Below are 14,351 nucleotides of genomic sequence, written 5' to 3' on the forward strand. Positions count from 1 at the left end.
AATTTTGAATTTAACAAGGTAGTGTTCACTCACTAGTAACTCATGTTCCTTCTAGATCCAACCAACATGATGAGGCTTAGGATGTCTCGACCTCTACAACTACAATTTTTTAACTAGTTCTTGTGATGCTAAATTATTTGAACTTCCACTATCAATGATTACTTTGTAATATTTTCTAGCAACCTTACATCTAGTCTTGAATAAACTCTCTATTGGAATAGGTTCTTCATCAACTTCCTCATTCCACAATATTATTCTCAACAGCAGATTCTCACCATGCTTAGGTTCATTAGGTGATTCAACAACTTCTTCACAAACCAAAGTATGTATGCTACTAACTCCAATATTTTTGCCATAATTAGTACATTCAAAGGCCCTATGTTCTTCTGCTCCACACTTGAAACAAGTGCCCTGAAACTAAGACCTCTCTTCTCTCTTTCCACCATTATTATTCCTAGGGTAACCAATATAGCTACCTCTAGTGCAATTACCTCTCTTATCAGAAAGTTCTTCTTTCCATTCAATATTCCCTTTATCTTTCATTGCATTGTTATATCTACTACTTTTTCCATAGGTTCTACCTCCACTTCTTTGAAATCTACTACCTCTTCCTCTTTGTCTTTGATAATGTTACTTGCCAACCGTTCTTCAACCTTCAAGACACACTGATATGATACTTCCACACTATCCATCTTGAAATAGCTAATCTCATCTTAAATTGATGTTCTTAAGCTTTTTAGGTATCCAACTACCCTCTCAACTTCATCATCTATATGTCTACATTTGATGTTCAATTTATAAAATTCCTCAGTGTATTCCTTCACAATCATGTCCTTTTGTCTCAAATTTTGCATTCTCCTTAACAGATTAACTTGGTAATTTGTAGGAAGAAACTTCTTCTTCATCTTGCCAATAATCTTTGCCCATGTCTTCATCCTTTTTATTCCTCTTTTCTACCTTTCAATTACAAATAATCCCACCAAAGTTAAACATGACCCTTCGACCTGGTGACTACCATCTTAACCTTCTTATTCTTAGGAGTACTTTTATACTCAAAGAACTTATCCATCTCAGAGATCAAATTCAATAAAACATTACTCTCAAGTCTTCCATCATAGACAACAACTTCAATAACAGGTTTGGAGTTTTCTCTAAACAAAACTCTCAGGAGCCTTTCCTCATCTTGTTGTACCTTAGGTTTAAGATTAGATTAGCTATTGCTTCTTCATCATCACTAGCATCCTTAAGATGTAAACCTCTTCTTTGGGTTGTCTCAACAACTTTAACTCTCACTACAATCTACCTCAACATATCCATTATAACTTTATCTGTATTTTCTCTACCTCAAACCATCTTGATAATAGTTCCTACAAGATTGTAACCTTTTGCAAGTTATAGGTTAGATTCAAGATCTGCCACACTACAACCAATCTAATTAAGGCTCTCCATGATCCCTAATGCACAAGGAAAGAACACCTTTCTCTAATACCACCTAACACGAGGCTAAGAGGGTGAAGGAGCTAGTCCAAGACCAAATCCAATTTCCTAACAACTTGAAAAGAGTACACATAGAAGAAAAACATAGAATTCCAACAAAGAGACAACCCGTTCATAGATTTATTCATTGATTACACATCTCTTATAATAAAACATACTTAACAAACATCAAATGCATCCAACTATGAGGTCTTTCAGGTTACAACCGATGAATTACAATTTTAGAATTGAAAACTTGTCATCTAGATACTTCTTCTATCTATCCAACTTCCTACTTCCTTATTATCTTCCTTCCTATATCTAATCCAAGTTAATATATAGCCAACTAGACCACAAGTCAGCTAGTCATGCATTTAATTACAATATAGGTCCTTCCTTAAAGGAGTATTCCATAACCAAAGAAATGGGCATTTATTATTCATGCAAACTTAAAGATAGGTCCAAACACAAGCAATGAGTTGACTCCTAATCGCGCAAGATGCCATGTCATCATAGAAAATCATGCCAAAAGAGATAATATGCCATGTTGGACGAAATCATAGTAAATAAAGGTTGGGGAAAATGATATAGAACATAAAACACAAGGAACATTAGCTTATGGGATCTTAGGGTAAGGATCCAAAATAGGTCCTCAACAAGATGTCAACCATGCACAACTGGAAATCAAAAGCATCAATGACAACTTCACAATCAATAGACTGCTATAGAAAATAGAACATGTTTTTGGTTGATGCAATATTTCTCATTGACACAAGATGCTCTTATATCAGGAATAAAAGGTTGAAGTTACTCCCACACCAATGTGGGATCCTAGAATTATATCTCATCCTTTCCCTTAAAGGCTTACTCAAGTTATACCCACACTTGATAATATAGCTATTATTAAGTTTTTGAATCAATTAAAGCAAATGACTATTAAAATTCCTTTACTAGATGCCATCAAGGAAGTGTCACTCTATACCAAAGCTATTAGAGGTGTCTGTGTTAAAAGGCCTAGTAGGAAGGGGAAAGATCCTCAGAGCATCCAAGCCATGGGACAACTATCTGATCTTATGGTCAAAAAACTTGTAATTCCTAAATACTTAGACCCAAGAAGTCATGTATTTCCCATAAAAATCAATGGGGTTTAAGTGAAAAATGTCTTAGTTGACTTAGGGGCAACCGTCAATGTTATGACCAAAGATCTCATGTTGTAATTATATGTTCATAACATGGGGGAAACACCTACTATCCTACAACTTTTTGATAGATCCATAGTAAAACCTGATGGTGTAGTTGAAGATGTCATGGTAACTTTAGATTCTTGGGAACACCCTACAGATTTTGTCATTTTCTCTCAAAAATTAACTCTTGGAGGTTGTCCAGTGATACTAGATAGACCTTGGTTAGCCACAATAGATGCCCACATAGCATGTAGATTGGGAAAGATGATAATATTAGATGTTCTTTCTACAAAGAAGTTATATTTCCTAAATTGTCCTCAACTAGATCATGATCATTTTTTATGGCCAAACTTGGATGTGTTAGAAAGGACAAAGTTTTTGTTGCACCAAAAGATCAACCTGTCAATGCCCGATACAACCAATAGTCTTATGGAAACATAGTGTAACACCCTGCCAAGGGACCCAAAAGAAATGACCTAAAGTTTTACTAAGTTTGGTAACATTTTTTTTTTAAAACAAAAAAGATAAATCACTCACATCAAACACATAGTAGTGGAAGCAATAACATACAATCAACTAAAGCTTACATAATAGGTTACATTTCTTAAGGATCCCAAGACATTGAATCACATATAAATTTAATCTAATACTAATTCCATCAATATCACATCCATATGAAAGAATAATTATAAAGTCCAATGTCCATTTAAATAATATACATTTGTTCTAAATGCCTCTTGGCAAATTAGTTTGGAATGCTCAATCATCCACTGTACATGTCACAAGGTATGAAAGGCTTAAAAGAATATACATATGTAGAAATAGAAATACATCATCCTCTTCAAATCCATGATACAAAGTACAATAAAAATAAATGAAACCATCCACCATACATGATACATTCATCAAAAGATATAACCATCTATCAAAAAACACAACTAACTAAGTACACGGTTCCGCCCAACCGTCAATAGCATCATAAGACCATTGTGGGCCTTAGCCATCCCTCACGCGTGACATCCCAAGCCACCGATCAAATCATTGGTACTATCATAATAGGGACATCACTACTAAAACATGCTACAACCTAACCATAAGGAAATCTAACATGCTAGAATAAAGCATAAGATGATCCTACAAAGTAGATAACATCACCTATCACATGCTAATCATCAATATAAGGAAATGCGCCAGTAAATAACATCATCTAAACATGATAAACAAGCATCCCAAGAAGCTCCATCCATGGTGACTACGGACATATTTCAATGGTAAGAGTGAAAAAGCACTACCACTCGACTGCGTGGAACCTAAATGGCCCACTCCCCCCACGTTGAGGAGATAGTCTCAAGTCCCAAACAAGATATCAAACCACATATCAAAAGATACTCTCCAAGTTTAGGAAATCCTAAAAGCAATCTAACTCAAGGGTTCTAAGATAGGTCGACATCTAATTCCCAGCGGCACACAAGACACATAGGAAACCTACAATGTAAGTGGGGAAGCGTCGTCGCACGAATCACGTTGGAGTTACTCTGGTAGTCTCTTAGGACCCCAGGGTCCCTAGTGATCCCTATGTGACCACTAGTATCCTCTTGTACTAACAAGGCATACTACAGAATGCAAGGTCGCAACCAGGTGTTCTCTCTACTCCCATCCTAGTTTGTACTAGCACTTAAGGCATGGGCGAGAACATACAAGACTCTTATTAGGTTCATTTTACTCTCATTTAGTGTAATGTTTTCACTTATTAAACAACGTACAATGAGTTACCTTGGCAGCCACTTAGGGCCCCAATCCCCATTACAAGCCCCTTCCCGACACTACAAGTAGATAACCTACCCTAGGCTCATAGAATCACAAATAAAAGAATCATAATAAAATCACCTCAGTCCTATACAAGTGACTGGTAAGCATCATAAAGATAATCACAATAATCACATAAGTTCTTTGTAAGCAACTAGATAGCATCCCAAGATAAATCACAATATCCATCGATTCTCAACGAGCAACCAAAAAGTATCCCAATAATACTGATCAACGACTCAAAATGGTTAAGTCAAACATGTCACAACATGACATCACTAAGATCAAAGCAAACACTTCAGTCCCATCAAGGCGACTGGAGAGTAACCCAAGTATAACTGATCGAGGACTCATGAATGGTTAAATAAGATATCTCAAAGCATAAATCTTGCTATCCCACAAAGACACTGAAAATAGTAATCAACAATATAAACACACTCAACATAGAGCATACCATCACGTACCATGGTTAAGTAAAAGTAACCAAGATTAAGTCAGCATGATACCACACTCACAAAACTCCCAAGCCTCTGGTAGATGTCCTAGAACTGGTCAACAATCTAGTCAACCCCAAACCCCAAACACAGAAAGCATAAGAAACAAGATGCAAGTACATGTTTTGGTTTGTTTTGAATCACATGGTTGGGTAAAAGTATAGTTTAAGTTCTCCAGTTTTCATATATGTTTCCAAGCAATAAGTTTCACAGTTAAGCCCTACCATTAACCCATTTTATTTTTAAATGATTTGCACGATTATCCCAATTCGATTTTAAATCAATTAAATTCATCTTTATTAAAACTAATATTAATAATAATATTTAAATAAATTAAAAACATCATTAATAATTTTTATCACTAATTAAACTTAGTAAATATTTAAAAATATTACCTTTTCATTAATTAATTATTATTATTATTTAAATAAATTAATAAATATTAAATAAAATTATTAATAATTAATTATTTTAATCAATAAATATTGATTAAAAAGTATTAATAAATAATTATATAAATTAATAAACATTTTTAAATATTATTAAATAAAACTTAATATTAATTAAAACTTAAATTAATTACAAATTTTAAAAAAAATTTAAAAATATCAATACACCCTTGTGATTTAATAATCACAGCTGCATTTAAAGCAGCACTGGCCGTGGCCGCTTGCTGACACAGACCTGCGACAACACTGCTCTTGCAGTGGCTGTCGACACTCGTGCCAAAACAAGGGTGGGGGTACGGGGTTATTCCCTCCCCACCCCACCTTATTACATTATTTTTTAAATTTTTTTTGAAAAAAATGTTTTTTAAACAATACGTTTCAGAATATATATATATTTATTATTTTTTAAAATTAATTTAATTTAATTTATATCACAGAATTCTGTATTACAAATTTGAACGAGGCGATTTTATTTAAATCATCCCCCTTTTAACTTTTATTATTATTATTTTTTTATACATAATTCCAATTGATCTGATAGAGGTAACATAACTAATCAATATAATTCACCAATAGATTCTTTGGATTTATTACCAACCTCTCCCCATTTAAATTCCAATTTTAATTCTATTGAAGAAAAGATTATATTGATCCATTAAACCGTCCATGTGCAGAAGAATTAACAAACTTACCAGAAACTCATAACATGATACATTTGTCATAGGAATTATTCAAACAACCATTAACAAACACGATGAAGACAAGAAAGAGAAAGAGCATAATAAAATGTGTGAAATTCACAAGCATCTACCTAGACACTAATGCTAATCGCTACGCCCCAGAAAATTGTAGAGAAAACTCCTCCTCTCAGAACCTTCTCCTTTCCGAAAATTTCTCCCTTATCCAAAATTTGTCATCCTTCAAAAATGAACCCCCAAGTTGTGATATGGAGTTCTCTCCCAAAAATTGGGGCACTAATTGTGCGTTCACCCCAGAGAACTCCTTGCTCACAACCCTTAACTCATTATTAACTTTGATTTATCTTTCTTTTTATCTTTTTCGTGCATGTTCATTAATTAATTACTTTATTTAATTTTCACTTGACTCTTTTAAAATTAATTTATTAAATTTAATCTCATGCACGCATCATGTGATTATGAAATTTTTAATAAATTAATATATTTTCCACTTCTAAATTTATTTTCAAAATGTTAATTGATAAAATATTTACTAATTTAAATAATAATATTTAGCATTTATTTAAAAATGAACTCCCAATATATTATTATTAAATTAAATTAATATTATCACATTCTAAATTTAAATTATTTAATTAATTTACCAATTAATTAAATATAATTAAATATTAAAATATCATAATAATTTTCCATTAAATTAAATCATTAATTTAATCTTTTAATTAGACTTAATTAATAGAAAATTTACGAATGACTCATAAAGCAACATACGAAAACCCATCAAAGAAAAACACATAAAAAATCAAACTAAAGGTTTATAATCATGAACTGACATCATTCGATGCATTTAGAGGGTACTCAACTCAGATACTTGTCCTAATTTTGAATTAGGACAAATGGCTTAAAGGTTTAGGATTTGGACTCAAGAATTTATCTCCCCTCTCTTACCATTGAGATAATGTGATAGGGTACACTCATCCTAGCAATTCAGGGAAGTCGATACCCGATACCTGCAACCTGCATAAAATCACGCATGTACAAACACAATATTCTAAGCTAAACAGGCAATGGTAGGAAGTGGTACATCATGTAGATCTTGACTAGTAGGTGACTACGACTCCCTTCCTTAATCACATCAGAAATACCATACATAAAGAAAACAAACATACACACCATATACATGCAGTATGGGGTAAGTATCCATAAGAAAACACATAGGATAATAAACCATCTAACTAATCATCATCAATAACTAAAAGCACTATAATAATCCTCATGCATACATGAAATATAGAGTACCAAGTCATCTCATCATAAATTAATTGAATCTAAAACAATATCTGATAATTTGAAAGTAATGTTACTAAACATCAAGCATAAAACTAGCCTAAAAGAGTTTGGCAATGATAGCAAAAATGCAACTTAGGGGCAGGCACTACATCCACCCCGCTAGACTTAGGCTTACTCTTGGAAGCCTACAAGAAAAGTGAAGCTAAGGACTCACTATGTGGATCCCATTTGAATATTTCCCCCTGTAGGAGGATATGACTCCACTGAGTACACTCTCTAGGCTCTACCCATGTCACCAACTATAGGTTCTGAAGTTGCGGGTCTCTGGCCTAAGAATTGTGATTTCCATTGAGGACAATGAGACGACTTGTGTCCATATTTTATGCATGAGAAACACTCTCCATCAAAGCTCATTTGAACTCTAGGTGCACTAGACTATTGGACACTACCCCCACTAGGATAAGACTGAACACTTTAAGATGACCGATCATACTGGTTATGCTTATTATGCTGCACGTTGTGATAGTTCCTAGCATTGGAACCACCACCACCACTCTATGCTGGAGGATAAGTTCCTCCCTGCTACTAATTACCCCCAAAAGGAGGTTTCCTATTACCATCTACTCCCTGATTACCCTTCGATCCTAATGCTGAAGGTGCTCCCACAAAACCCCCATGCCCTAGGTTAACACTATGCTCTACAAGAATGGCTCGATGTACCACACCCTTAAGGGTTTCAGGTTCAAATATCTTAACACCCCCAACTAGACGGTTATTCAAGCCTTTGATGAAATGTTGTGCCAACTGTGTTGGGTTGTCACTAATTCTCAAAAAGGGCATAAGCTCATAGAACTTGTGCTCATACTCTACTATGATTATAGTGAACTATCTCAGGTTGTGGAACTCATCTTCTCTATGTTGCTTCCATTCCTCCAGTAGGAATCACTCACGAAAGCTCTCTAAGAATAATTCCCATGTGATATTGTTCATGTTTATGCCCAACTTCTTTTCCTCGATTGTCCACCAAGTGGCTCCAAAGTTTTCTAGGTTGGTGATAGAAAACCTTGCTTTGACATTACTGTTAAAGTCTTGCATAGCGAAAACCCTGTCAAGAGCAATAAGTCACTGCTCAGCTACATAACTTGAACCCAACCCATTAAAGGGCTTAACCTTGCATCTTTGAAGGTCCTTCATTTGAGTAGATACAATCAATCTTTGACGATCCCTCCGAGGGCTCCTAGACCTAGGTCTATGCTCATATCCTACCTGATGAGCCCCATCTTGACCAACACCCTGACAAGGAGGTAGGTGATCAATGATGGTCTTCATCATTTGCATCAAGTCAACTTTCGCTAAGTCATCCTGCTACTCTTTATGGTTCTCTTGTTGATGCTCACTAACATGCTCTTCCCTATTCCCTTCCTGATTAAGGTCTTTGTGGACAAATTCATGTACACTAATATTTTTGCCTCATCCAGGGCCTCTACCACGACTTAGGCTATGACCTCTAATTGAAGATCTCGACCTAGATACCATCCTACAACAAGATACAAGATGCTATAATAACCATAAAACATACTATGGTAAAGCATAGATAAAAGACACATGTTTTGAAAATAGAATAAGTTTCAATTTTTAGTTTTCTTATATTTAGGTTTACATATAATTTTAGTTTGAAGTCTAAGTGTTGAAGTATGAAAAATATACAACTAAAAGTTTAAGTTCTGTTTCAATTCAACTAGTTCAAGTTTCAGTTTGAAAAGGATATACAAAATAGTTTAAAGTTTTCATTTTTGTTCAACTAGTTAACACTAGTGGTGTTCCAATATACCTAGAGCTCCCAATGTAGAAACTCAGGCTCTGATACCAGATGTAACACCCTACCAAGGGACCCAAAAGAAATGACCTAAATTTTTACTAAGTTTGGTAAAAAATAAATTTGAAAACAAGAAAGATAAATCACTCACATCAAACACATAGTAGCAGAAGCAATAACATACAATCAACTAAAGCTTACATAACAAGTTACATTTCTTAAGAATCCCAAGACATTGAATCACATATAAATTTAATCTAATACTAAGTCCATCAATATCACATCCATATGAAAGAATAATTATAAAGTCTAATGTCCATTTAAATAATATACATTTGTTCCAAATGCCTCTTGGCAAATTAATTCAGAATGCTTAATCATCCACTATACATGTCATAGGGTATGAAAGGCTTATGAGAATTTACATATGTAGAAATAGAAATACATCATCCTCTTCAAATCCATGATACAAAGTATAATAAAAATAAATGAAACCATCCACCATACATGATACATCCATCAAAAGATATAACCATCTATCAAAAAACACAACTAACTAAGCACGCAGTTCCTTCCAACCGTCAATAGCATCATAAGACCATCGTGGGCCCTGGCCATCCCCTGTGCGTGACATCCCAAGCCACTAATCAAATCTTTAGTACTATCATAATAGGGATGTCACTACTAAAACATGTTACAACCTAAGCATAAGGAAATCTAACATACTAGAATAAAGCATAACATGATCCTACAAAGTAGATAACATCATCTATCACATGCTAATCATTAATATAAGGAAATGTGTCAGTAAAATAACATCATCTAAACATGATAAACAAGCATCCCAAGAAGCTCTAGCCATGGTGACTACAGATGGATCTCAATGGTAAGAGTGAAAAAGCACTATCACCCGACCGTGTGGAACCTAAATGGCCCACTCCCACCGCGTTGAGGAGATAGTCTCAAGTCCCAAACATGATATTAAACCACATATCAAAATATACTCTCTAAGTCTAGGAAATCCTAAAAGCAATCTAATTGAAGGGTTCTAAGATAGATCAACATCTAATTCCTAGAGGCACACAAGACACGTAGGAAACCTACTACGTAAGTGGGCAAGTGTCATTGCATGAATCACGTTGGAGTTGCCCAAGCAGTCTCTTAGGACCCCAATGTCCCTAGTGATCCCTATGCGGCTAGTAGTATCCTCTTGTATTGACAAGGCATACTATGGAATGCAAGGTTGCAACCAAGCATTCTCTCTACTCCCATCCTAGTCTATACTAGCACTCGAGGCATGGGCGAGAACATACAAGACTCTTATTAGGTTCATTTTATTCTCATTTAGTGTAATGCTTTCACTTATTAAACAACTTACAATGAGTTACCCTAGTAGCCACTTAGGGACCTAACCCCCATTGCAAGCCAGTTCCCGATACTACAAGTAGATAACCTACCCTAGGCTCATAGAATCACAAATCAAAGAATCATAGTAAAATCACCTCAGTCTTGTACAAGTGACTGGCAAGCATCATAAAGATAATCATAATAATCACATCAGTTCTCTGTGAGCAACTGGAAAGCATCGCAAGATAAATCACAATATCCATCAGTTCTCAACGAGCAACTGTAAAGTATCCCAATAATACTGATCAACGACTCAAAAATAATTAAGTCAAACATGTCACAACATGACATCACCAAGATAAAATAAAACACTTTAGTCCCATCAAGGTGACTGGAGAGTAACCCAAGTATAACTGATCAAGGACTCATAAATGGTTAAATCAGATATCTCAAAGCATAAATCTCACTATCCCACAAAGACATTGAAAACAGTAATCAGTAATATAAACACACTCAACATAGAGCATACCATCACATACCATGGTTAAGTAAAAGTAACCAAGATCGAGTCAGCATGATACCACACTCACAAAACTCCCAAGCCTCTGGTAGACATCCTAGAATTGGCCAATAATCTAGTCAACCCGAAACCCCAAACATAGATAGCATAAGAAACAAGATGCAAGTACATGTTTTGGTTTGTTTTGAATCACATGGTTGGGTTAAAGTATAGTTTAAGGTCTCCAATTTTCATATATGTTTCCAAGCAATAAGTTTCACAGTTAACCCCTACCATTAACCCATTTTATTTTTAAATGATTTGCACGATTATCCCAATTCAATTTTAAATCAATTAAATTCATCTTTATTAAAACCAATATTAATAATAATATTTAAATAAATTTAAAACATCATTAATAATTTTCATCACTAATTAAACTTAATAAATATTTAAAAATAGAAAAAAAAGGCAAAAAATAGCAGTCATACGAATAAGAGCAGACATCTGAATTACTTCAGAGCAGACGGTAAAGGAATTTCCACACATCTAAGTAGACGTGCAAGGAATGGAAAAAGGGAAAATCCTAAGAACAATTTTGCAAATAGCACATGGAAACCTCGTTCCCAGCACTTTGTGAATAGTAGCAATAAGGCACAATTTGCTTTGGAAACCAGCAATGCTTTCTCCATCCTCGCCGAATCAGACAATCATAAGGACTAGAATCAAGATGCACAGATAAATGGGTTTGTCAGGACAGTTTTCAAGGAGGGGATCAGCCAAAACAAGCCACAAATGTTTCACGCGAACACAATATTCATAGTAGAAAGCTTAAAGCAACAAATTAGGTTTTTTAACATGACCAAATATCTCACTGCAAGCTACAACATCCCTGTTTCATCTTCAAAGGAAGAAACTAGGGTTCCAAAAACTCTGCTTGAAAATCTAGACACGCCTATGATTGCAACACTGAGATCATATGTTCCCCCATTTCGAAGATCGACTAAGAAAAATAAAGAGAGTTTAGCAAAATCCCCAAAAATCATGAACCATAATGTAGATCCAACAGATACAATTTTGATTCAAAGTGAGGAAAATGAGGAAGCATGAATGGAATGCAAAAACCTTGGCATTTTTGCAATTTGGACTAGATCTAGAAAATAAATGTTTTTCATGTCCAATTGGCTGGAAGAAAACTGTCGAGGTTAGGTAAGTATCTCTTACTTTGGTGATAATGTATTATATCTAAATTGTTTTGACAAGTTAGTTAGAGATGAGTTAATAAAGGTCTCTGAGTGTTTGTTTAATGGTCATTTTGTTAAATTTATTGAATGGTCACCAAACTTTAAATTATCACAAGCATATTTTAAGTGCCATATCTGGTTCATGATGCAATCCCTACCTCTAGAATTAAGTCAAATTGAAATTCTCAAACTGATAGGGGTAGCATTAGGAGAATTTATTGGAATTGATGCTTTGTATGAGTCTGATAACAATGTTAAACTTCTTATAAACACCAAATTTAATCAAGAATGCATAATTCATAAAAAGGTTAAAACTAAAAGGGAAGAATATGAGCTTAATCTACATAAATATAAAGATGACATTTTAGAGATTATGAGAATAGAGGCTCATAATGACATGAGTCTTCAAAACTTACCTCTTACTTCAGATTTTCAAACTACTTTTCCAACAATCTTCCATTTGAGAAATAAGTTGGGGTTACAATTTACAAATTTTGAATCATGCTCTCAACCTGAAGATAGAAATAGGGCTCAACCAGTTATGAGGTTTTCAAAGGATGGGGTTCAACAAAAGGATAATGATGTAATTGATCAAAGTGACAAAATGAAATCAATCATAGTCAATGGAAATGCTTCAGTGCCATGCCAAGAGAAAGGAAAATCAAAAAAGAGCAAAACTAAGAAAAATAAGTATTCATCCAAAGCTTTATCACATAGGTTTGAGGTAGAGGAAAGAGAGGAAACATTTATCAAAGAGGATTTGGAAAATGATATTACTTTGGCATACAAAAACAAGGGAGCTATGATAGCTCATCTAGAAAATATGGAGCAAACACGGAAAGTAGATCGCAACAAGGAAATACAATCCACTCCACCAGAGGTTGTTACAGTTGTAGTTGATATAGGGAGAGACCAAGGCAAGACATCATAAGATGTAGAGAAAATGGATTTAGTTGAGGCAAAAAATAACTTACTTTTTTGCCCTATCAGAAGAAGCAAATAAGGATAACATATCACCAAAGATAAGACAGGTTTTTCCATGACAGGCTCAAGATGAATGTGGGGATGTCGAGGCAGTCACTCCTAGCAATAAGAAAATCAAATCATCTTCTAAATTCTAGCAGACTCCAGATGTTCATACTGCTTCTCCTTTTACTCCAGAGAATATGTGTTAGGAAAGATGAAGGAAGGAAATAATATTGAGAATTTGATTGTTACAGATGTTCAAAATTTTTTAAACAAAGAAGTGGATTACTTTCCTAAGGAAAAGACTCTAGTAGTAGATGATAATGAGTTAGAATAGTTATCAGAAGAACTAATTTAGGTTTTTAGCTTTGACAACATTAACAATAGTACTATGTCTCAGAAGGAGAAACTAATACAAAGAATTATAAGATTAGGGGGTCAAGACTACACAACTGAGGATCTCAGGAGAGATATATTAAAGATTGAGATGGAGGACAAATCATTGGATCAGTATGAGAAATATAAAGTTGATAAGGATGAGAGCAGGATAGACATTGATGATATGGCAGAATTTCATGAGGCAGATTTGGATAAGGATGACATTGGAAGCAAGGTCTATAACAAAATAGAAATGGAAGAATTTGGAAAATCAGGGGATATCAAGCCCCCTTCAGTACACAGTTTGATTGATTATCAACAAGATTTAGGTCTACACATGAATCAGGAAGGACTGAGCTCCCTAATTTATGGCAAATTAAAAGGGAAAAGGGGAAGGAAATCATTGAAGGAGTTAAGAGAAGCTGATGGACTCTGCAGAGAATAGATCAAAAAAGATGAATTACTGAATATTGGGAAGGGGAAGTGCCTTCCCAAGGCAACATGAGGATTACCACATGGAATGCTAGGGTCCTAAATGCCCCTAGAAAAAAAAGGTTAATTAAACAATATCTAAAAAAAATTAATTCAGAGGTAATTTTAATTCAAGAAACAAAATTAAATCAGTCAAATAGTCTTAAACTAAATAAGATGTTAGGTATATGGGATTCTCTCTTCCTAGAGGCCAATGGAGCATCTAGTGGTTT

This window comes from Cupressus sempervirens, chromosome 10, assembly GCF_028749045.1.
Source record: "Cupressus sempervirens isolate cs-2001-9-10 chromosome 10, ASM2874904v1, whole genome shotgun sequence".
Classification (NCBI taxonomy): domain Eukaryota; kingdom Viridiplantae; phylum Streptophyta; class Pinopsida; order Cupressales; family Cupressaceae; genus Cupressus; species Cupressus sempervirens.